Source organism: Etheostoma spectabile, chromosome 11 (genome assembly GCF_008692095.1).
Source record: "Etheostoma spectabile isolate EspeVRDwgs_2016 chromosome 11, UIUC_Espe_1.0, whole genome shotgun sequence".
Lineage (NCBI taxonomy): Eukaryota > Metazoa > Chordata > Actinopteri > Perciformes > Percidae > Etheostoma > Etheostoma spectabile.
In genome coordinates, this window is record NC_045743.1 from 19,727,703 (window position 1) to 19,754,815 (window position 27,113).

General features: G+C 42.6%; 1 protein-coding gene across 1 annotated transcript in view; it reads right to left on the reverse strand.

Moving 5' to 3' along the window:
* The window catches only part of dnajc10 (DnaJ (Hsp40) homolog, subfamily C, member 10), a 50,640-nt gene that overhangs the window by 19,495 nt on the left and 4,032 nt on the right, over positions 1-27,113 (reverse strand). The window lies entirely within an intron of this gene.

Here is a 27,113-nt window from a genome sequence, read left to right on the forward strand (position 1 = left end):
GAGGAATGTGTATCTTGTGTGTCCGGCCTCGTCTCTTGCTGAACTCGTGTGGTGACGGTTTGCCTCGGGGGGGGGGGTTTTTTCTACGGCCCCTCGTCCCGCCTTTTAGTGGCGCCGCTGCTGCTCCCCGCCGTCCTGCTGGCGGCGGTTATGGCCGAGAGCCAGACTATTACAGCTGCTGAGGTCAGCAGGTGACGCCACGACCAGAGAGATACGGCAGGCCTTCAAGAAGCTGGCGCTCACCATGCCACCCCGCAAAAACCCTGTGAGTTACTCAGAGAAACCCCCAACGTTACTCGGACATAACTCTTTAATTTCCCCTGAAACATACCGTTAACTCTGCTAAGAACTGGGGTGTGGTCCTTGACCAACTGCCACTTGCTCGTTTTGAAAGACATGATTCGTCTCTTTCGGGTGGGCCAAATTCTCTGGGCAGGCAAAGCAGAGAAAGGGGAGTAACTTATGAGGTTCATAAGGGGCAAGATTCCAGTTCGGCCCATCTGAGCTTTCATTTTCTCAAAGGCAGAGCAGATACCCAGAACAGTTTCGGGCGTCCGTTAGCTCACCTGTTTAAGGCGTGCCCCATGTACAGACCTCAGCCCTTACTGCATCGTCCGCAGGTTCGATGCCCACCGCGGCCCTTTGCTGGATGTCTTCGCTCCCTCTCTCTTCCTCTCTCATGTCAACATTTGTCCTCTCCAAACAAGGCCAAATGTCTAAAAAAAACCTTCTTTCCAGTTAAAAGTACTTTATATCCATCGGGGAAAGGCAGATTTTAAAATATTGATTCTGCGTTTTATTTACTAACCTCAGATCACTCACACAAAGATCTAATCGTAATTGGAGAACTGACTTATTTCAACCCAGCCTGAATCAAAGTGTGTGTGTTTTTTTTAGGGCGACTCCTCGGCCCCGAGAAGTTCCTGCAGGTGAATCCGGGCCGCCTACTGGGTGTCTGAAGGAGAAGACCCTCGAAGAAATATGACAATATGGAGAAAAGATTGGACGAGCGCACAGCAGGAGGGACGCTAGCGAGAGCTGGACTTCTACCGCTACGACTTGGTAAGCCCGCGTAACCATGCACGCCTGTCTGTTTAACCACGGTGACGCCGCTTGGGACACACCCTTCAGTTTGTTTTCTTGCATTGAACCGTGAGAGGACATTTAAACATTTATGATAAACCTATGAGTTGATTTATTATTATTTTTTTATATATATATATACTATATAATATATATATATATTAATATATATATTTTTCTATTTTAATTGTCTGTGAATGCGCACAAACCCGCGTTTCTGTTCATTGGTATCTACGATGATGATTGTCGCGTACTCAGCATTGGATCCAGCGTCTCAAGGACTTGGCTAAGATATGACTTTAGTGTAACTGTCGACGTACTCCTTTCACACTGAGCCAGTGATTCAGCACGGAAGATGTCAACTTTTACTCATACTATTTCAAAACACTCAAGGTTAATGCTGTAAAATTGAATAAGACGCCCCAAGATGAATGAAAGTAGAGATTGACTTGCCAAAGAGCGTTGTGTGAATCATCATGTTCTTTTGGGTAGTTAAAGAACACTGATATGGAAAACGGGTCATTTGACCCGAGGACAACGAGAGGTTAACAACACCCCAATGATGTTGAACACAGTATGAAAAGCGTTAGGTATAGACACGTGAGTCTGAGTCGGCGGAGTGAACTTCCATTTTTTTCTTCTCCGCACTTGTTCTCATGTTTATTTCCTGTTAGGGATTACAGTTAATTCTGTATTTTTGGTATTATTCTTCTGGTAGGTAAAGATTGGGAGACAACATGAGGCGTCATCATTTGTATTAGACAAAGCAAGAGGGTATCTCCAAATTTATTCACTGGTATTTTAGCCCTGGTCTGGTCTTATATTCTCTAGTATTCTAGCCCTGGTCTGGTCTTATATTCTCTGGTATTTTAGCCCTTGTCTGGTCTAATAGTCTCTGGTATTTTAGCCCTGGTCTGGTCTAATAGTCTCTGGTATTTTAGCCCTGGTCTGGTCTAATAGTCTCTGGTATTTTAGGTCTGTTCTAACAGTCTCTGGTATTTTAGCCCTGGTCTGGTCTAATAGTCTCTGGTATTTTAGCCCTGGTCTGGTCTAATAGTCTCTGGTATTTTAGCCCTGGTCTGGTCTAATAGTCTCTGGTATTTTAGGTCTGGTCTAATAGTCTCTGGTATTTTAGCCCTGGTCTGGTCTAATAGTCTCTGGTATTTTAGCCCGGTCTGGTCTAATAGTCTCTGGTATTTTAGCCCTGGTCTGGTCTAATAGTCTCTCTGGTATTTTAGGTCTGGTCTAATAGTCTCTGGTATTTTAGCCCTGGTCTGGTCTAATAGTCTCTGGTATTTTAGCCCTGGTCTGGTCTAATAGTCTCTGGTATTTTAGCCCTGGTCTGTCTAATAGTCCTCTGGTATTTAGCCCTGGTCTGGTCTAATAGTCTCTGGTATTTTAGCCCTGGTCTGTTCTAATATTCTCCGGTATTTTGTCTGGTCTAACAGTCTCTGGTATTTTAGTCTGGTCTGTCTAATAGTCTCTGGTATGTCCTGTTGGTCTGAAATGAAAAGTAAAAGTTGTGTGTGTGTGTGTGTGTGTGTGTGTGTGTGTGTGTGTGTGTGTGTGTGTGTGTGTGTGTGTGTGTGTGTGTGTGTGGTGTGTGTGTGTGTGTGTGTGTGTGTGTGTGTGTGTGTGTGTGGTGTGTGTGTGTGTGTGTGTGTGTGTGTATACCAGAGACTATTAGACCAGACCAGGGCTAAAATACCAGAGACTATTAGACCAGACAAGGGCTAAAATACCAGAGAATATAAGACCAGACCAGGGCTAGAATACTAGAGAATATAAGACCAGACCAGGGCTAAAATACCAGTTTGGTTTGGGCAGCTGTGACGGGACCTTAGACCTGGTTTGGGCTGCGGGTGAATGGACCTTTAGGCCTGGTTGGGCTGATGTTGACTGGGCTAGAACCGGTTGTGGGATGCTGTTGACTGGACTTAGACCGGGTTTGGGCTCTGCTGTTGACTGGGACCTTTAGCCATGGTTTGGGCCTATTGAAGGGACCTATAGCCCTTGTTGGGGCTATATGTGGACTGGGCCTTTAGACATGGTTTGGGAGGCTGTCTGCTATGACTCTGGCCTTTTAGAGACCTGGTTGGGCCTGCTGTTGGGACTGGACTTGGCCTGGTTGGCTACTGTTGAATGGACCGAGACCTTTAAAAAAGCCATGGTGGGATACTGTTGACTGGACCTTTTCCTGGTTTGGACTACTGTTTGACTGAGCCTTTAGACCTGGGATTTGGGCTGCTGTTGACTGGACCTTTAGCTGGTTCGTCCAACTATATGTGACACAGGGCTGCCACACTTTTCAAAAACCTTGGAGTGAGATTTGGCGGGGGCCAACCCATATTTTCTTGCCGCGCGTACAAAGCAATTCTGGGTCCTTTATCCTTTAGGAGTTAATTTGGATTTGGAATGTGGGGGATGGGGCTACTCTAGGGGGGTCTGGGGGTTAGGCTCACCAGGAAAAATTAATTCGAAAAATCAACCATTAAAGGGCACTTCTGGAGAGTTTTTTTTGCAAAAGAAAATGGAAGAAATCCCAGAGTCTCTTACATGATATGTTGAAAAACTGTTGGTTAGGAGCCTTGCATTGTTGTTGTAGTCTCAACAGGTTTAGGGCATCCGCATTTCCATTATAACTTCTTTGATATAAAGAACGGACCCACACAATGTGCCAAACCTATTGAACCACCTGAAGAGACAGTAGCATAGTCAGCAACAGCTGAGGAAGACTTTGGAGTCTGTGGTGACAGGTCAGGGGTCCAAGGTTAATAGGGACAGGAACCCAAAAGTTAAATTAATGATGGGGTCAACTAAGACCACTGAATTCTAAGAATGAGAACCACTGAGTTATAAAGCTAATCCTTAACCTTTGTGCCATGTTCAGTAATGTTTGGCCTCATCCTCTGTACCCACTTAATTGTTTTACTTTTTTGTGAAATTAAAGGACTATTTGTTCATTTAAAAAACATCAAAGTAATTATTACAGGTACATTTAGAGATGCAGAGGTTAGAGTGCACAGATAGTGGCCCACGTTGCATATTTATATTATATATATATATATGATATAGATTATATGTATATACACTCACCGGCACACTTAGTAGGTACCCCTGTAGTACGGTGTGGACCCCCTTTTGCCTTCAGAACGCCTCAATCTTCGTGGCAAGATTCAACAAGGTGCTGGAAGCCCTTCCTTCAGGAGTTTGGTCCATATTGACATGATGGCAGCACACGTTGCGCAGGGGATGGTCGGGGCGGCACATCCATGATTGCGAATCTCCCGTTCCACCACCATCCCAAAGAGCTCTAATTGGATTGAGATCTGGGGGGACGTGGAGGCCATTTAGTACAGCCAACGCATGTCATGTCACGAGAAACCAGTCTGTGGATGATTCCACGTTATACATGGCGCTTCCTGTGAAAGTAGCCATCAAGTTGGGTACATTATGGGTCATAAAGGGATGTACATGGTCAGCAATACTTACTCAGGTACGGCTGTGGCTGTTGCAACGATGCTCATTGGGTACCACAGGGGCCCAAAGAGTGCCAAAAAATATGTCCCCCACCATGTACCCACCAACCACCAGCCGTAACCGTGATCCAGCCAGGATGGATCCATGCTTTCATGTGTAGACGCCATTCTGACCTACCTACCGACTGGTCGCAGCAAGGAATCGAGACTCATCGACAGGCAACGTTTTTTCCAATCTTCTATTGTCAATTTTTCGATGAGCTTGTGCACAATTTAGTCTCAGTTTGCCTGTTCTTAGCTGAAAGGGCTGGCACCGATGTGGGTCTTTGCTGCTGTAGCCCATCTGCCTCAAAGTTCGACGTTACGTGGCGTTCAGAATGCTCTGTCTGCCCACCTTGGTTAAACGGGTGGTTATTTATCCTGTGTGCCCTTCTATTCAGCTCGAACCAGTGCTGGCCATTCTCTCTGACCTCTGGCTCAACACGCATTTCCGCCCAACAGAACTGTCCGCGTCACGGTTGTTTTTCTTTTGACCCATTCTCTGTAAAACCTAGAAGGTTGTGCTGAAAAATCCCAGTGAGTTAGCAGTTTATGAATACCAGACGCGCCACCTTCTGACACCAACATCAGCCACTTCAAAGTCACTCAAATCACCTGTCTTCCCTACTGAGATCGGTTGAACTGCAGGAGATGCTCTTGACCAGGTCCATGCCTAAAATGGCACTGAGTGTCCGCCTGTGATTGGATGCTAGAAATTAAGTGTTAACGAGCAGTTGGCGGGTACCTACATAAGTGGCCGGTGAGTGTACTTATAGTATAGCTCAGTTGTTTCACTCAACGAATTTCGCTATGTACAAATTGTGAACATAACTCCTGCACATGTGTCCGGATGTGGAGAGTTGTAATATATCGTGCTGTGTCATGACATTGCTCCGTTGATATGGGGATCTCATTCAGACCGTCCCCTGACAGACTCAGCGGGCCCATGTGGGTCTCTGGTACTGACAGAGTTTAGAGGTGGCCGTACGCTGCTGCTAGTATCGAGGTGTCTACGCATTCTATGCAAGCTCGTCACTGCCCCCCCAAAGCAGAGCGAGTCCCACTACAATGAACTGAAGTTGCTCCCACTCCAGCAGCGCGCATCACCTCTTTGTACAGAGAGAGGTGGACACGAAGCGACGACGGGTCCTGTGATACTCAGAGCGCATACCTGAAGCCGGGAGCAATGCACCTGGAGTGCTCGGACATTTTTTTCATTTTGCGAAATTTGAATAATTCCACTAGACAGGGCGCTCTTGGACCCCTCACAGGCTCGAAAGCACAACTAGTCGACACCGAGAGTGCTTCAACAGGTTAAAAACATAGATAAACTCATCTTTTCAGAAATTGACAGACCGGGCTGACACTCGCGTGAGAAACGGTGGTGTGGCGGTCGCGTGGAAACAAGTCAAATGAGGTGTTATCACGGCCAATGCGGGAAGTTGCAGCCCTGGAACACGCCAAGTGACTTGGACTTTGCGAAACGAACCCTACACACACTTCTCTGGAGGTGGTCGAGTTAGGTTCTCTTGCCAAGTTGCCATGTGGTGCAACACACATTGGTGTACACAAAAAAATGTCAATAGTCCTCTTATGAGCAAACCGACAATGTGCATAAAAAAAAAAACAAACAGTTCCTTTTTGCGTGTTGGTCCACTTTAGAAGACCGACCCAGGGCTGTCCACCAAAATAAGTTTTCTTGTTTGTGCCTTGTGTGCTTCTTGCCACAATATTACTCTGTTTTTTCTCATTTTGTAGAACTTGTGAACACAGGTATCAACCAAACGTTGCATTATCAATCTATATTACATGTACAGGGGTTTTCCACATTGATCATTCAGAAAATCAATTTGCTAATTTGGCAGCACTTCTCCCCCGGACCGTTTCCTCCTCTTGTACACTATGCAACTTACACATGTTTAAGAGTCACCAGAAGTCCCAGCAGCATCACGGACAGTGTCAATCCAATCCCGGAAAAAAATCTTTGGCACGAGACATCCTGACTAACCTAAAGAGCGCTTTATGAACCCGTCCTCACTATTTGACCTGAAAACATAAATCCATTTAGCTCCAGTCTTCTACAGAAACTACTCCCCACTAGACAGAGTGGAAACGCGGTACCTGGTTGTCAGAGGATGGTAGGAATGCTCGCAGCGAATTACGAATTCGGTCGTTTCATCGGACCCCTGCGATTGAAAATGTCTAAAACTGACCCGACCTAGGTTTAAATTTTGCGGTTGTTACTTACAGTATCCAAAAGTTTCCAACGAATGGTTCAAAACCCAGGGAAAACGTGTCATTTATTAAAGGGAACGCTCGGTCAGATTTGGTCGCCTGTCGAGACGCACATAGGCCTTGGGTTTGTCTTCCAGAAGCTGGCATGAATTGACTGCTGATCCAGTTTTAAAGGCAACATTTTTTGTTTTTTGTTGTGATCTTGTGTGTTTTTTTTACTCTCTATATTTTAACTAGATGAAGGTGGTTAGTCTGGATCTAAGTTATCAGGAGAACAAGCTTGCAAAACGAGTTCAACGAGCCCAGCAGCGTCGGAGGAGAACACAAGGATATCACCGATGAAACGCTTCAATACTTCATTTAGAATCAGAGGCAAGAATGAAATTAAAACTGCAGTTAACGCTGTCGTAAGCTGATGTGACGTGTCAAACATACTGTTATTTCCAATCAGTTACTACATGAAAAATACATACTGTGTTAACATTGGGCTCTGTGTGTGTGTGTGTGTGTGGTGTGTGGTGTGTGTGTGGTGTGTGTGTGTGTGTTGTCTGTGTGTGTAACTTTGGGTTCAAAGTGGTTGCAATTAACGTTTGAGCAAAATAGAAATTTCAAACACTTCACTTCCCTTCTTCTGTAAGAATTTGTGCCGTTCCTGCATCAGGTTATGGTGCAAATTGATTTAATTCTACACCCCCGTCCTCCCCGTAACCTTACGTGTGTGTGTGTGTTGTGTGTTTGTGGTGTGCTTGTGTGTGTGTGTGTGTGGTCCAGTACACAGTCCAGTGGTCTCACAGTTTTACTTCATAGAGGTAAATACAAACAATGGAGACGTAATAAAAAACAGCTAAAAATCAAGGCAAAAGTGTTCAGTACGTTCCACCACAGCAGGGTCCGTCCATCCGTCCATCCTCCGTCCGTCCTGTCCGTCTCTGTGTTTCTTCTTAAGGAGTGTTGACTGAGCTGATCGTTGTGCCGGACCAAGTCAAATCCACCTCTGTCCCTCCCGACCAATCAGATTGCAGGTCATCTCTTAGCAGCACCCGAAGATCGTCAGAGATCATCCTGCAGGGAGAAAACACTTATAGTCATGCAAAAAGCAAAATTAATTATTTAAAAATCATATGTGATTTCTGGATTTGTGATTTAGATTCTGTCTCTCACAGTGAAGTGTAAATTACAGACCTCTACATGCTTTGGAAGTAAGAAAAACCTGCAAATTGGCAGGTATCAAATACTTGTTCTCCCCACTGAAGAGTATTATAGCAATGGAAAAGGATGGATATATCCACACATAGAAACAAAAATGTAAATATTGTAGAGGTTAAGTAAAAAAAACATGTTTTGAGTCACTGTAGATTCTGCAAAGATATGAAATGTGTTGACAGTGGTGCTCAAAAGTTTACATACACATGCTTAAGTTGACTGAAAAGAGGAAAAAAAAATCATGTTTTGGAAATTATTTTAATACCTAAATTAAAAAAGAGGTAAAATCCAACCTTAAGGACACCAAATTTTCTTTGTGAATGAATAACGTATTGTAAATAATAAAGTTTATATTAAAATACAGGGGGTTAAAGTATACATACCCTATGTTAAATTCCCATAGAGGCCGGCAGATTTTTATTATTAAAGGCCAGTTATTCTGGATCAGGATATTATGCATCCTGATAAAGTTCCCTTGGTTTAGAATTAAAATGCCCCACATCCTACATACTCTTCACCATGCTAGAGATAGGCATGGGATACTTTCTATAAAATCATCTCTCAAGCAAATCAAACCAGGATTAGTCTAACTGAATAAAACCATGCCATCTTCCTAAGCATGGTGAAGAGTAGTGAGATGTTGGGGCTATTTTAATTCTAAAGGCCAAGGAACTGATCAGGCATGCATAATATCCTGAATCCAGGAAATAACTGGCCTTTAATAATAAAAATCTGCCCTGCCTTATGGGAATTTAACATAGGGGTATGTATACTCTTGACCCCTGTATTTTAAATAAGAACATTTATTTTTTTACAAGAACTTTTCATTCACAAGAAATTGTGTCCTTAAGGTTGGATTTTACCTCATTTTTTAATAGGTATTAAAAAAATTTCCAAACATGATTTTGTTTATTCTCTTTTTAGTCACTTAAGCATGGTGTATGTAACTTTGAGCAACCACTGTAATGTAGTATTGAAATGAATTGGGGGTGGAGTGATTGCCAGTATGAGGTAAATCTGCTACAGGTGCACACGTGTGTGGACAGAGAGGCGTTGTCTTGTTATCCTAATCTTGAGGTGAACAGCGACCTACTTCCGTTTGCTGGTACCGCGGCGACAGCTGTTGTAGTCGCTGTCTGACGATGTCGGCGATCCCGTCAGAGTCCCGGCTATTGACGTGTTCTCGCCTGTTGTCATGCTGTCAAACACACACAACACATGGCTTTAAAATGTAGTTTGAAAAACACGTAAATAACAGATAGGCTACAAGAACAAACAACTAGTGTGTAGAACCAACTTAAAATGTATTCATAGATAGATAGATAGATAGTCTGTAAGTAAAACCTATGTAGTGCAAGTTTAGTGCCGTATTGTGATGGAGTTTACAGTAGAAATAGAATTTAGATGGATATATTTTAGCCAATTTCTACGTTATTATTATTATTTTAAGGCATGCGTCACACAGCCCTCACTGTGTGCAGCAGAGAGCCACGAACTTAGCCCAAAAAAAAAAAAAAAAACTAGCAATGGAGAAGTTGCTGGTCCAGTCCCAGAGGCTGGTTTTAGGACGTAGAGACATCTCTGTCCAACAGCCAATAGAGAAGTCAGCTGGTAAAGTCAGCTTTAACGTAGAAATAAATGATCCATAATCCATTTTATTTATGTTACAAAACAGCTGGTAGACTTTTAAATCTCGCCTCAACAGCGCCAGAAAGCTGTTAACGTTATACGTGGAGCGAGATCATAAAAGTGTTTTCACCAATTCATCACTAGAAATGCACCTGTAACTAAACTCATGTTACCCCCATTCATATTTTGACAAAAACAAATTATATATGCAGCTACAAAAAAGCCTCAATGTTTTAAGTAGAACGGAAGTACAAAGAAGAAGCGTTGCTATGGAGATGATTCACCCGTCTGGTTTCTCTCATAAGTGTGAAGTGGCAGCTTTAGGACGCTGCAGCACGGCTCGTTGCAAGGACGTTTTCATCTGGTCGTGAATCTTTGGTCTGAACTGGCTTTATGGAACGCTGTCTCTAACGTCCTGGTTAGTTCTCTAAAAAAAAGGGTTAGTAGGACAGCTGAAGCCTGTATTTCTGCGTGTCTGTCTCAACCCTCCGTGTCCCCAGGTACGGTAAGACTCTGAACTGTTGGGGTAGGCGGGTGATTCCTGCGATTGGCAGGTCTGATGATGAGCCCTGACACGTCACTTCCCCGCTCGACACTTCCCCTTTAAGGGCTGGCAATCAACAGAGAACATCTTTAGGTTTCCTGTCACAGCCCGTAGCTGCTAGAAGAGTTGGTCTCGTTTGTCTGTTGCGTCGTAGAAAAACCACAGAACAGACGCAAGTTAACACTCCCGTGTCTTCGGCGTCAATTTTGACCTTTGTTTCATTTCACAAGTTTGGGTTTCTTTCAAACTAATGTTCCCAAAATAAGGACATAGATGACCAAGTAAACAGTAACAACAACGTTCTCACACGTTGAAAAACTGAATAAAAAAAAATAATCAGTCCACTACTTTCATGATTTGGGTGTTGTCAATTTCAGAGAAAAAATCAGAGAGAAAAAAGGAGGAGAAAATCAATTGGTTAAAAGAACTTTGAAAGTGAAAAAACAAAAATGTCAATAAATGACTAAAAATGTGAACAAAGTGACACAAATGTGAAAGATGTTGAAAAAAAAGTAACCAAAATGCAAAAAAAAAAAGTGACCACTGTAATAAAGTGATTGAATGTGAACAAAATGCCAAATAAAAGTGGACAAAAATGTGAAAAGATGTCAAAAAAGTAACAAAAATGCTCAGAAAAAGTAAACAAAGTTGGAAAAAGTGACAAAATCATCGGGGGGGCACAAAGGGTCGAAAAGACAACCAAAGGTCAGCGGGAAGACAAACACGAGGGTTAAAAGACAAAAATTATTTCGAGAAAGAATAGAGGTGTCCCCGAGCCAGGGTTTCAAACTCCGGGGAAAGTGTTGAAAGGGTACACACACGGAGGTAGAAATCCAGAAGACCAGTGATCCTGGCCCGACAGAACCAGACGACCTGAAGGACTCTGGAGTCAGGTCCACCGACGCTTGGGTTAAAGAGCTGACACAAACAAAACAACCCAATCAGAAAAGGGTTTACTGCCACAATACAGGTACACTTGTGTGGAGAACACGCTCAGCGGCCCGGCTATTGACGTGTTCTCCGCTGTGTTCATGCTGTCCCCACACACACACACACACACACGCACACGCACACACGCTGAAGGCCCCGCGAATGTGTCGATTCCTGCCAACGGGCTGGGTGTTTATTTGAAATTCTTTATTTTTGCAAGTTTGGGGCTGCACTGTGGCCTCGTCTGTAGTAAGTACCTGCCTGGCTTGACAAATAAAATAGAGGAGATGGCAAAGGATCGCTGCTCCGCGCCTGATCGCAACTGGTATGAACAGACAGATTATTAAAATAGCTCTGCTGGCTGCCCCTTCGTGCGCGGTTGTGTTTTGGCTGTAACTGTACATACAGAAAAATGACACGAGAAAAGACAAGAGAATTGTGAACGAAAAGTTCCTCACTCAGTGCCCATGATCTCAGGAGTGGGCATCCCTGTTCCGCCATTATAACTCCTGAGGACACACACACGGACAACACGAACAACACACACACGGACACACACCCCATTAACCAAAAAGTTCTGTCACAGCAGGTTGGACTGTATAAAAATGTTAATATCTCTATTTCTTCTAATTCGGGCTTCTCACAGGACATTAACTAAGTCCGGGCAAACTTAACCCGGACCCGGCGCGTACCTGGTGTTTTTTAATACAATATCTAATGAAGTGTAACTTTTGATCAATAACTTGTTAGTAACGTGCTATACAAAAAATGTCAACAAAGCAACAAAAAAGTTGCAAAACCTTTGCAAAAGTGAAATACACTTGAAAAAATGTGGGAGGAAACCGCAAAATGCGACCAAAAACTTCCTTTCACGACATGAAGCTAAGAATACTGCTGAACTTTTAATATATTTGGATTGTGTACAGGAGTAAATTAAATAAATAAGTATTTCCAAGTGCCGGTACATACATGAAGCGATCCTGACTGTCGGGTGTTGCCGGGGTACAGGCGGAGTTTCAGGGTACGCCCTCACGTTGGACCCTGACAGAACGACTGAAAACCGTACAGTCGACGGAGCCACAGGATCTGACCTGACAGCAGCTGGGGGGGGAGAAGAAACAGTAAGACACTCTCAGTTGGACAAGTAAACCTTCACGTCTGCTCCACCCAACAGGGTGGCTCGGAAAGTAGATGGGCGCCTTAACCACAAGTGGTGAACCCCTAGGTTGAACCCTGGATGCTATATTAATACCGTCCACTTCATCCAAATACTATTATGTTGATAAATGCAGTAATTCAATTCCACTACATTGTACTGGTGTAGGAGTGTGAAAAAGAGGGTATATAAAAGTGCGTAGGTAAGAATTATAAGACTAACTTTCTGTATCGTATTCGCTGAAATGAGTGAAACTGCATGAAGCAGGTTATTAAAAAAAATCAATAAAAAAACAACACATAAAGCCTCTGGCTCAACCAGCCTGTAGAAGATTAGAAAAATCCAACGCTTCCTGTGAAGATGCACCCATCAGGCCGGGAGTGAGGGAGGGTCTAACTGCTGTCAATCACTGCTATTATTCCCCTTGGGGGGGTAGGCTCACGAGACGTTTTGGTCATGCGGAAAGGGGGATAGGACTGAGAATGGATAATGTTCAAATTTTTTGGCAACCCCGAATGTCCACAGAATGCGTAACGCTGCGGACGTTTACGCTGCGTAACGGCTCGTGCTCCGCCATCCGTCAAAACCCACCAGGTCCGCTTGTTGCGGGGCGCTGCGGCCGAGACTGACAGCTAAGTCTCGAGGACCCGAGATCTCACAAATTCACGTAGAATATAACACAAACCAACAACAGTTTGTCTCCATCCAGAGAGGGAGAGGGGAACAACTCTGTTTTCAAGGTGTAGTGCAGGGATATGATCCGCCGTGAGCACGCTCTATTTATTTTGAAAATTAGCCGGATGTTTTATTCTTTTTTTCTGTGCTCAACTTCCTGTCAGTCTGCAGTGTGCTGAACTGCTGTGGATCTCTCTGCGTATTCTGCCTCGGGACGCAGCCGCTCCACAGGCAGTGGAATACAACACACTGACTTTAATGGAAACATATGACTCGGATCCTGTGGAAATTGGGGTAATTCCGGATCTACAGCACCTTAATAAAGTTACTCAACCTTTAATGTGACAAATAACATTTGTTTTGTTTTTTAAGAGTAACAAAACGGTTTTTTGCTAAAGTATCGGCTGAGGTCTTCGTCAAACAAAACCGCAGGAGCACAGGTCTTGCTAGACTGACGCCCGTGCTTAGTTGAAGCATTTGGCAGTGTCAGTTATCATGTGACAGCCTGTATTTTCAAATATGCAAAAAACAACTGCAGGTGTTGGTACAGAGCTTTAAATATGATGCTCTGTATTTTCTGCGTGGTGTAAACAGGTTTTTTTGCAAATGACCCGGAGCCAAACAGTTTGCTCTGGCTGGTTTTCTGTGCACAGCCCAGCCGGTGTTTCAGTATGTATTGTATGTATGGATGTATGTATTGAAAAAAAACAACGTGTGTTGTACCCTGGCCTGCGTCTCATTCGGAGCAGAGCTGACAGGACCGCACCACGGAGCGTAGAAACCACCGCCCAGATCTGCCCCTCAGCTCGACCTGAAACAACCCATCCGGAGACAAGCAGAAGAGAGAGAAGCTTTTAGTAAATAATGGTGCTCTCGCCTGTGTTTCACTTCCTTGCGTCTTTCTAACCATAGACAGTGAAAGAATGGACCACCGCGCGCCCCGCCATATATACTTCGACGTTAGACCAGTGAGGTCCCTTTCGGTGAGATGAGCGTCACTGCGCAGCCTCACAACAGCTTGAAGAGATGGACGTGAGCAAAATGTCTGCAAAGTGTAAGTCTTCTGGTAGCTGTGCAAGGAAATCTCAATCATTTCAATCGCAGAGACGGAGAGCGTAACTATATGTTAGGAGATAACATAGACACAGGCTAATGACAGCTAACTAACGATGCTAGTAAACATTAGTAATAAACATACACAGCTGATGTAAGTCAAACTGTCTTACTTACGATAATTCCTCTACTGTGGGACAGTAAGTTGCTTGGTATGACACAATCTTTAGCTTTTTTACAAAAACGTTCTGCTACGGAGCCATAAGTGAGCTACAAGCGTAACAGAAGCCTTTTATACATTGTTGTGTTTCGTTAGAAATAAACAACGGACAAATAGAGTCTTTTAAACGCTTCGCGATGTAAAGTTATTGGCTGTCAAAGTGAAGCCAAAATGAATGGGCAGTCAATGGGATGCAAACAGAAGTGAGGCTTGTTAGCCCAGAATCTCCCCATAGGAGGTACGTTCCGGATGCTCGCTTACAGTGGAAAAACACCATTAGTAAGTAGAGCACTATCGGTTCCTGGGGGGGGAACTAGTTTACCTTTAACTCTCTCCGTGAAGCTGGAAGGATCAAGGACCATCACCGGACGGATTGACCAGATCTGCAGAGACAAAAAACAATGTGACAAAGATGTTCTTCACCTGGTGTTAGGGATGCAACCTTTTTTTTTTTTGTGGACCATTCTGGGAAGGTGCCAGCAAAAAAGCAATAGGAGTAGTGTGGATATGTTGGATTGCAACCGCATTCCCGTTGCCTGCGTCGGCCATGAGACGGGTTGCGGCGAAAACGAGGTCTTTCCATTTATTGTGTTTGAGGGGAGTGTGTTTAGGGTGCAGCAGTAGGGGCCACAGAGGGAGGACACACAAAAAAACTGCAGCTGCCTGCGGCTGTAAAAAAGTTGAGATCAATCAACTTTTGGAGAAGTGCAACCGGAGTCTCGAGTAGCAATATGTGAGCACGGATAATCACTTTGTCTGATGGGTTTGAGGCGGTGTGAGAACAGGAAAACATCACTGCTCATCGCTGCCACAAGAAAGTTTAACCCTCCTGTTGTCTTGGTCACATTTGACCCCTTTTAAAAGTTTCTATATCAGGAAATGAGTTTTCTTTCAAACACGTTTTACAAAAAAAGTAACGTGGATGGGACAAGTTACATAATAATCAGTCACTACTTCATGGAATTTGGGAGGTTTTTTTGTTGTCAATTTTTAGCATTTGGAGATAAAAATACTTGGCAAAAGAACTTTTCAAAAAATGTAAAAAATAAAAAATAAAGAGGAAAAATGTCAATAGAAGTGACAAATGTATAAAAACAAAACAAAGTTGGGTAAAAGCCCACGGAAAATTTCAAAGGCTAGAGAAAAAAGTCGACAAACGAAAAAGTGACAAAAATCAGTGGGGGGGGGCACAAAAGGGTCGAAAAAGACAAACCAAACCTTGATAATGCAGCAGTACTGTATGAACCCAGGAGCGTCAGCTGAAGCTGTCTCTATTCGTGAACAGAGGAGCCGTTAAAGATCACTGTGGTGGGATAGGCCTGAATGTTATGAGAAACAGGGAGGAAGAAGACACAATAAGATCAGTCCCTCTGTGGTATATACCCGTCTCTTACTGTAATTAATGGCGCAGTCCAGAGGTGGTGTGCGTCACCGTAGAGCAGAGGTTTTGGTGGATGGTACAGTCACAGTACCAAACTTCACTGCTCCGGCCAAATGGATTGAAGCTTTTCTCAGTTCAGGCAGCAAAGCGCGACACGGAGGAAGCACTGCACAGTGAATCAAACATTTATTTAAATGATATCTAAACCCAAGAGTGGTTTTTGTAAGCATGTCCAGGTCTCTGTGAAAGCGTGAATATACATAAAAACCCCAAATACAAAGCTCAGGTTCTCTCATGCCGCACTCATTTAGGAGTGTTTGGACTAAAAACTAGAGTCCGACCGATATTCGAGCGGGCCGATATTATGCGGGCAATATTAGGCATTTCCCAAAGATAGGTATCAGCAAACAATGGCCGATTTAAAAAAATAAAAATAGTTTTTAACATTCATTCATCGAATCATCCATAATGACAAATATTTATCAGACCTTTAATATATTTTCTGTTCTTCTGTTCCGTTGTGGACCAATAAAAACATTATCATATATTTTAGTGAATACTAAATAGCTACACAATAACTAATGTAAGGAAATCTTTTATGTTTGTTACGCGTTTCTGGATTTTTTAAAATAAATATATTTGTTTTTTTAAATATTCAAATATTCGTATCGGTCGTAAAATTCCTTTAGCGGTCAGGCTTCCAAAAAACATCTGATAGCAGTTTAAGTGACGCTTGTATTTAGAATATTGTCAGCTTTGTCCAGACTCCTTGACAAAAACAGACATTTTACCTCGCAGAACACGGGAGTGCTGCTCACCGCTGCCATCCTCAGTAGGTAGGTCCTAACCCTTTAAATCACCCGGTCACAAAAACACAAACTAACTATCCGATGGAGGCAGCGGTGGGGAGCAGCAAAACGTGTGTCTGTGAGGTAAATTATCTTCTGTCAAGGAGTCTGGTGGCTTGATGAGAGAGAGATAACAGCTCAGTTCCCGTCGTAAAGGTGAAGCAACGCAAAGCGATGAGAATATTGCCTAAATACGGAATCGTTTACTGAATAGTTGGTTAAGGTGTCTCCAAATGTCTCACACTGGACTCTAGGAGAAGCAGCCAAAACATTACAACAAAACGATTATTCATCCGCGTCTGTCTCTCGATGGCTCTTGTGTGTTGTAGGTGGTACACCATCACTGCCTGAGGCAAACAGGGAGTCACACGGCTGGGTCATCAAGCAGCCCTGGTGAAGTATAAAACTATCTGAGGTAATGACGTGGCATTTCCACCTGTATATTATTAACACCTCGTGTTGTCCTGGGGTCAAAGACCCGTGTCCATATCAATGTTCTTTTAAATACCCATTGAAGTATCCAAAAAAACATGATGGATGCCACACGCGCTCTTTGGCAAGTACAAATTCACTTAGTAGTTGTGGGGCGTCTATTCCATTTTAGCATTTGAAAAACAAATTGAAGTGGGTTTTAAAATAGTATGAGTAAAGTGACAATTCCAGTCTGTGAGGATCATATAATTTCCTATAATGAGGTATGACCATAAATTACCAAAATAACTGGAAAACTAAAGTAATAAGTTAGTGTTACGTGAGTTTTGCGAACTTCAAAAAATGAAAAAGGGGGGGAAAGCATAAAAAATGTGGAAAAAAGGAAGAGTCTTTTAAAAACATCAAATAAAAGTAAACACAATTGTGATTTCAAAATTTGACAAGACAACAAAGGTTAAGTGCCAGTGAGTTTTTTCTGTTGCAGTTCCGCGGATAAAAACCACAAATTTACAACACACAAAGAAAGAATATTCTTCTGGGGTGTGCATGATTCCTACTATGATGATGTTTATTTGTAAGGAACTAAAGGGGGGGCAGTTAGTTTTGTCTGCTGTGCTACACTACTGAAAAGCCTGAAGCATTAACAGAACCAAGCAGCATCAAGGAAAACGGTCTTCCGCGATGAATAATTTGCTACAAACCGGACGCAAGAAGTCGACCAGCCAGGGCTCCTTTTGGCCGAGGGGGAGGTTGTCGGTCTTCAGAGTCGTCACGTGAGCACGAACGCTGTCCTCGCAAAACCCACGATGTGTACAACACGTCTTTACTACGACAGGACAGACACGGAGGTTATGGAAAACAGAAAAGCACACCAGAGCAAAAAAAGATGAGTGTTATTAGTGAATCACCAGAACATTCAAATGGACATTTGCAAATTATAGATGTTAAATCCAATCAAAACAAATCAAAGAGAACTTTAGTTTTCCTGTCAGGAAACTTCGTTTGTGGCAGCACATTCAAACCACAACATACAACAATACCTTGGCCTTTAATGGGCAGAAAGCATAAAGGGCTGTTATCTTTTGATTGCCCGTATGCCAAGAGCACTTCACAGCAAGGTTGCTCTCAGGGCTGCTGTGTAAAACCAGAGAGAAAACACCGAAGGTGAATAAGAAGAAGGTGGTTACACAAAGACGCCAAGAAAAGTCTAACGGGAGACGACGATGAGATTCAGAACTTCTGTCTAAAAATTGTCAGACAAAGTACAGGAACAGCAAGGACTCGGTGGTATGGCAAAGTTACGAACAGGCTCCTTGACTGCGGTTAATCTGCATCTGCCTCGTCACGCACCCCAGGCCCGGACCAGTGAGAACACATCTGACACAGACCTCTCTGTTGGGTGCAACATGTGAGAAAGGGGAACTCCAGACTGCGGGTCCGAAGTTTATTTGATGTCGGTGGTACCAACCGTGGGGATTATCAAAGTGTGGATCCCAGTCCTTTAAGACAGCCACACAGGGATATGGATGTAGAGCGACTGACACAACTCTGAGTCTGCTGTACAGTCGACTTGCGCACCTGGGAGACAGACAGACAGTTAGACTTACAGACAGAGAGACAGACAGAAAGAGAGCGACCGGACAAGAAGACAGAGGGTGAACAGACAGGACAGAGAGCTACAGACAGACTGAGGGACAGAGAGCAACGACAACAGGCAGAGAGCGACAGACAAACCGCAGAGAGCTACAGACGGAGACAGAGAGCGAAGACAAGCAGAGAGCGACAGACAGACAGAGAGCAACAGACAGTCAGAAAGAGAAAAGACCGAGAGACAACAGCGACAGAAAGTGACCAGTCGATACACCAGCCGATAGAGATAGCGCAGAACAGGGGACGGACGGACAGACGACAGACAGACAGACAGTACCTGTATGTGGTCGTTTCGAGGAGGAAAGGCTGTAGCTTTTGTACTCTTAGAGGCGGGGCTTCTGTCTAAACGATAAACTCACCAACCAGATGATGGGCCAGCTTACTTGGGAACAGGAAGTTACAACAACATGTATATTGAATATGAACTGTGGAGAGTTTGCGTGTTCTGACAGCTGTGTGAGAGTGTGTGCTGAGCGTGTGTTGTGAGTGTGTGTACCTGGAAGCTGTCACCCGGCGAGCAGCTCCAGGTCGGGCAGATGTCTAATGACCCGATTGTAAATCTCTTTACTGTCCAGAGTATTCAGCCCTGGAACACAGGCTCAACCACAGATACATTCAGACTGAAAAAATGGATTTTCCAAATCAAATCCTTATGATGATCTTAGTGAGGACTCAACATTTGAAACGTTAGCATTTAAATGTTTCAGTTACAAGGTTGGTGTTAAGTAAATCTATCCCGCCAGCAGTATAGTACCTGTATTGTTTTGCGACGGTCAGGGGATACTTGGCATAAAAAACCATTCCAATGGGTAACTCTGGTATGGCTTTAGTTATACCGTCCTGCAATAAAGAATGGCTTTTTCTGTCTCTGTAGGTGCTTTGGAGTTAATTTTAACTCAACTTTTTTTTATTTCATTATTTTAATGACGCAGCAGGAGAGGGTTCCTTGTACGATTTACCAGCTTTAGGTATCGAGACACTCTTTCATTCCAAGCTAATGGTCTGGGGACTGATTAATATTGAATCAAAATAGATTCAATTATGAAAATCGGAGGCGATACCCAGTCCTAGGGCCCTGGCGATGTGGAAAAAACAACAATATAGTTTGACCAAAATACCTCGATTACAATACTGCAACGATTGAATTGGGTTGACATATTGGGTGCTTTCACAAAAATATTTACACAATGGAGATTTTGATAACAAATCATCATTATGTGGATATAAGACTAAGGAGGAAGGCAATAATAAGACAGACTCAACAGTCTGGTAAGATCAGAAATGACGTCACTTACGGTAAACAGCCTTTAAAAACAGGAAAAGAAACATTTATGCCGGATTAAGATACTGCGATATCTAGTCTCACTATATCGATATACGCCAGCTCTACTACAGCAGTACTACTTGTGTTAAGTTGGGTGGTTAGGTACCAGGACGCTGCCCGGCTGATCCAGAGAACTTCCAGGTGGGAACAAAGCCTCGCACCATCGTCCCTGAAACACAGCAGAAAGAGTAGAAGTAGACACGTTGATTGCCCCGGGGGCAGTTAGTTGTGGCCACGTCGCAAGGCACCTCTGACAGGACATCTTTTCTGATAGTCGATTCATGGTTGGAATCATGTTTTATGAAACTAAGTAGAACTTTTGTGATTGCAGCTGCTTAAATGTGTAATTTATTCTAGGGTTTCTCTCCTCTGTGACAGTAAACTGAATATCTTGATGGTTGTGGACCAAACAAGACATTTGAGAACGTCATCTAGGGCCTTTGAGAAACATGATCACGTATTTCACCATTTTATGACATTTTATAGAGAACAAACAACTAATCCATTAATCCAGACAATATCAACATGGAAAATCCTTAATTGCAATCCCTTCGTCAGTAGTGTTGCAGAAGGTGCCGTATCATTACCTGAAACTGCCACAGAGCTGTTCCTTGATGAGGCAGTCATCCATCCCACCTTCACATAGACCGTCCTACACAAGTCACACAGACACAAAGTTAGACAGCAGTTAACCGGTTTAACACAGATTGGATTGTGAAGGTGAGACTTTAGAGTTTTAAAAGGTCCATGGCACGCAAATTTGCCTTATTAGGGTTTCTCCTCCTCAAATAGCATTTAAAGCACAGAAATGGCACTACTAAGGAAAGCTCATTATGGGACTGGCTCTGGTGGCTGTAATCTGCACCAAGGGCTGAATTCGGGAAAGAGACTTCAGATACAGTATTAGGACCCACTAAGGGTATATAAAAGAGACTTCAGATACCGTATTAGGGAACACTAAGGTCTATTAAAGAGACTTCAGATACAGTATTAGGGCACTAAGTCATATAAAAGAGACTTCAGAAAGTATTAGGACCACTAAGGTCTATATAAAAGAGACTTCAGATACAGTATAGGGACCACTAAGGTCTATATAAAAGAGACTTCAGATACAGTATTAGGGGACCTAAGGTTATATAAAAGGGACTTCAGATAAAGTATTAGGGACACTAAGGTCTATAAAAGCATCACCAAAAAACCAGCATGTCATAGGACCTTTAAGTCCCATATATGTCATGTAATTATTAAGATAAAAGGTTAATGAAAAAAAAGAAAAATGAACAATGATTCTCAATTACTCCTTCATGCGCTGTTTACACTCTGTGGTTCCTGTAAAGGCCACAGAACTACAATGACACAGATGTAATAAGTCTTAATCTGTCAGGTTTAAGCATATACTATAGAAAAAAAAGACATTTTAAATATGTAATGTTAAAGTTAAACTGTTGTTTGCTGTCAACATTAATCCATTAAAAAAACTGGACGTTTTGATCTTGAGCAAGTGATGCTGTTGATTGTTGACCTAAAATGTTAGACATGTTTGCAAATTGTGCAAGTTCAGCTACTTTATTTCAGGGGTTTTATTCTATCACAATTAGCAGAGGATATTTGTAAGAAAAAAATTATATGGTGCCTGGGTTCACCCAACATCCCAGCACCTCTGTCTGTTCCTGGCTCCAGCAATCTGAGAGAGAGAGAGATGAGGAGAGAGAGGGGGAGAGAGACAGACGACAGACCAGACAGACAGACACATGGACGACAGAGACTGACGAAAGACAGAGACATGACAGGACAGAGCATGGACAGACAGAGACATGGCCAGACAGACAGACGACACACACAGACAGGAGAGAGAGAGAGAGACAGACAAAGCAAGTTGTGTTATGATTTGGTTTACCATAGTACTCTTTGTGTCCTTTATCACTTCATGTTACAGTTTGTGTCCTGTTATAGTTATGTGTTTTACAGTGTATTGTTAAATTATTTTTATGATATGTTATCTTTTTAGCAATATAAGCAATACTGTTGTCATACCGATAAAGTCTTTAAATTGAAATTGAGAGAATGGTGATTGAATGTTTCAACAGACTAATCGCACCGCAGAAACACTTTCATGCTTGAAAAAACCTGTGTGTGTGTGTGGTGTGTTACCTCCAGTGTCGGAGCGAAGGTGATGAGCCAGCTGAAGCCCTGAACAAGTACGCTCTCTCTATCTCGCTGAAAACGTTACCTAAAACCAAGCAAACGTCAAGACACACACCATCACAAACACACACACACACAAACACACACACACACACCCACACACACACACACCACACACACACACACCACACACACACACACACACACACACACACACACACACACACAACCCCACACACACACCACACACACACACACACACACACCACACACACACACAAACACCACACCACACACACCACAGGTCAGAGAACAAACGCACGCAGCACACACACACACACCCACACACACACACACAAACACACACACACAAACACACACACACGTCAGGAGCGCATAATACACACACACCACACAACAAAAGCAGATCAGAAACAGGTTCACACATAAACAAGGAAAATGTACTTAAGTTTTAAAAGTACTTAATCAGAATATATTCTGGGTACGATAAGTATAAAATATATAATATATATTATACAATAATAATAAAACAATATTTATAAAACTACCTACTGTATGTGTGCAAAAACTAAAGCTTGTCAGATGAATTAGTGCAGTTAAATATTTCTCTCTGAAATGTAGCGGGTAGAAAGTGGCATCTAAGAAAAAGACTCGAGCAAAGTACCTCACTATTGTACTTAAGTACACGTAGGGAGTAAATGTACTTTGTACACATCCCCACTGGGCACATCAAAAGCCAAAGAAAATATAATCAATGAGAGCTTCAGACTAACTAAATGACTATATAAAAAGTGATCAGATACTATGATTGCAGTTGGACCCGAGTGTATTTCTTAGCAGGTTTTTATATTTAATCATCGCTGAGCTTTTTCCAACGTTTTGTATGATATGTTTTTTTTTATGTCAAGTGAATGTTGTCATGCAGGAGTTATACTTTCTACCACTTTATCACAACTTTCTCCCGCTTTACTGAGCTGTATCATACAAATAATAGTTTTTAAAAAAATCATTACATTGTGATTTGGATTTTTTTCTTTTAGATTAAGTCGGTCTCACAGTGGACATGCCCTACGGTGACAATTTCAGACCCCCCTGATTTCTAAGGGAGAACTTGCAAAATAGCAGGGTGTTCAAATACTAATTTCCTCACTGTATATACTATATGGCACCAAATGGCATTTTTTAATTGAAACCTAAAAATTTTCTTGGAAAGTACCCATAAAACCCCTTACCAAATATGTGCCTACAGTATGTCTTCATAAACTTAAGTTAAACCAATAGATAGATCTATCTGTGCATGAAGAATAAAGGTTTACCTTGCCTGAGCTTCAGTGACGGTTTGTTGTGATTGACTTCATGGAGAAGTGGACCAGGTGTCTTTAGAACGCTCCCGTAAACTTCTCCGGCTCTACAGAGAGACAAACGTGTGTCATCACATGTTAATAATGATAGCTAAAACAAGATTGCTCTTGATGCTGAGCTCACAGAATCAGTACAGCGAGATTTTTCAGCAGTAGTCCACTCTAGGTTACGGGTAACCAGAGTACAAAGTCCCATGATCCGCAGGGCCCGTGGTGATGAGCGGGGTAAAGACATGTGGTTCGCCTGTGTAGAGCGACCTGATTGGTCAACAAATTTGGGTTTCCAAAAAAATGGTATTGGGCCCCATAACAGTGTGTGTGTGTGTGTGTGGTGTGTGTGTGTGTGTGTGTGTTGTGTGTGTGGTGTGTGTGTGTTGTGGGTGTGGTTGGGGGCGATAACACTCCCCAGTAGCTAGCAGTCTAAAATCGTCTATTTCATCTGCTTTTATAGTTAACTGTTTTTTAACTGCTCTTTAATGTTAACTTTTTGCAATGTAACTTTTATTTCGTATTTAATTTTGACTGTTTTTAACTGCTCTGTGATTTATAATTCTTGTACTGCACTGTAACTTTTCTTATTTTAATCGTTTTTTTTAAAGCACTTCGAATTGCCTGTTGTTGAATAGAAAAAGACCTGTTTTATGACAGCTATTTTTAAACTCACGAAAGAAAAGTCATAGCGTTTGTGATGCAGTTGGCTCGTAAAAAAGGTACTTAAAAATTAAATCAAGAAAAGGAGTAACATCAAGATGCAATTTTATAACGATTAATGTGCGGCCTACTGCAAGACAAGGTGTGATGGTACATAACGGAGCAGTAAAAAAAGCAGGAAACAGTTAGATAGGTACATGTTAGTAAAGTGTTTAAGTTTTGTTAACGTTTGCCCGATATTGTCAGTGCTTCATAAAAATCATATTAGTTGTTACGTACAGAACGAATGGCACTCCTTTTATTTTTCAAAGGGAGACATGGCAAAATAGATAATAGTGACATTATCCCAACAGAATTAACCGAGACTAAGGTAATAGAAGTTACAACTGGTTCACAATCTGAAATTTAACTAATAATAAAGTATACTACGGAGGAGGACAGAGTTAGGAAACAATGAATGATCTGAATGGTAGAACAGACCTGTCCCGCTCTGAAGACAAACAGATGGGGTAGCTGGTGATGCCTTGCTCCTGCAAGATGGTTGTTGTCTCACAGTTCACTGCTCCAATCCTGAGGACCCGTCCATCTCTTGGCAAAACTCACTCCACTGTGAGACAGACACGTTAGTTAGAGAGGAAGAAGGACACGTAGTTACAGAGGAAGAGAAGTACGAAAGAAGACACGTAGTTACAGAGAAAGAAGACACGTGTAGTTACAGAGGCAAGAACTGAACAGTTAGTTACAGAGAAAGACGACACGTTAGTTACAGAGAAAGAAAGACTGACACGTTAGATAGCCATATGTTCGGCAGCAGACAGACACGTTAGACAGACACATTAGTTAGAGAGGAAGCAGGCACGTTAGACAGACACATTAGTAGAGGGACAGGCACGTTAGACAGAAACATTAGTAGAGGAGAAGAGACAGAGAAACGTTAGTTAGAGAGAAAGACAGCACGTACTTTAGAGAAGGAAGAACGTTAGTAGACACGTTCGGCAGGCAGCAGACACGTTACGACAGACACATTAGTTAGAGAAAAGACAGGCACGTTAGACAGACACATTAGTAGAGAGAAGAGACACGTTAGAGAGAAAGAGACGTCTAGAGAGACACGTTAAACCAACAGACATGGAAACAGACATGTTAGAAGACAGTAGTTAAAGAGAAAGACAGGCGTTAGACGACATGTTAGAAAAACAGACACGTTAGACAGACAGAAAGACAACATACATGTAGACAGACAGAACGGTTAGAGAGACACGTTAGACAGACAGACATGTTGAGTGGAGACACGGTAGACAAACAGAGACAAACAGACATGTTAGACAGACAGACAATTAGAGAGACACGTAGACAGACAGACACGTTAGACAGAGACAGTTAGATGGAAGAAGTGTTAGATGGACATGTTAGAGGACACACGTTAGATGGACAGACACGTTTGACCGTGAAAGACAGACATAGTTGTTTATTTATTGAGATTTCTATTGAAGTCAACTTTCTAAAAATAAAAAAGAGGGTTGTGGCTAAAAGGATCTAGCTCGACCAAAGTTACGCAAAAATATCAAAATCCAATTTATGATATGATTATGATATAATTGAATACCTCACCACAAGAAACGCCAGGATTGTTCCTCTTGGAGTGTTTAATCTCCAAACAATTTTTTGTCCAAACTTAACTAGTCGTTTAGGTGTCTAAATCAACGGCGTTGCCAGCTGTATCCCTTCGAGCCACAACCCTCCTACAGAGAACCCTTTAACAGAACAAAAGTTAAAAAGAATTTTTATTTTCCAAACAGAAAACCGGGCAAAGAAGAAAATGGCAAATAAAAGGAAGGTAAAAGCTGCAGTGAGCCGCCACACCGTTATACAAGGTGTGTGTTCAGTGCGTGTGTTAGTATGTGTGCGATGGGTTTTAGTGTATATTACCGTTGAGCCAGTGTGACAGTGGGAGCATCGTGGGAACATAGACAGTTGATGAACCAGATTCTCCAGAGTTCACTGCTGCCTCTAGACACACACACAAACACAAACACCACACACCACACAACACACACACCACCACACACACACACACACACACACACACACAAACACACACACACACACACACACACACACACACACACCACACACACACACACACACACAAAACACCACACACACACACACACACACACCACACACACACCACACACACACACACACAACACACACACACACACACACACACACACACACACACACAAACTTTTACTTTTCATTTCAGAAAACAGGACATACCAGAGACTATTAGACCCAGACCAGACCTAAATACCAGAGACTGTTAGACGACCAAAATACGAGACTATAGACCAGACAGGCGAAAATACCAGGAATATTAGACCAGACCAGGGCTAAATACCAGAGACTATTAGACCAGACCAGGGCTAAAAAATACCAGGGGACTATTGAGACCATGACCAGGGTATAACCGAGTTAGACAGACCGGCTAAAATACCAAGAGACTATTAGACCACGACCTAAAATACCAGAGACTATAGACCAGACCAGGGCTAAATACCAGAGACTATTAGACCAGACCAGGGCTAAATACCAGAGACTATTAGACCAGACCGGCCTAAAATACCAGAGACTTTAGAACAGACCTAAAAACCAGAGGACTATTAGACAAGACCAGGGCTCAAAATACCAGAGACTATTAGACCAGACCAGGGCTAATAAAAATACCAGACGGTATACCATGTTAGAACAGAACCTATAAATACCAGAGGACTATTAGACCAGACCAGGGCTTAAAATACCAGAGACTATTAGACCAGACCAGGCAAATACCAGAGACTATTAGACAGAACAAGGGCTAAAAATACCAAGAAATATCAAGACCAGACCAGGGCTAGAATACTAGAGAATATAAGACCAGACCAGGGCTAAAAACCAGTGAATAACATTTGGAGATACCCTCTTGCTTTGTCTAATACAAATGATGACGCCTCATGTTGTCTCCCACTCTATCCTACCAGAAGAATGAAGATACCAAAAATACAGAATTAA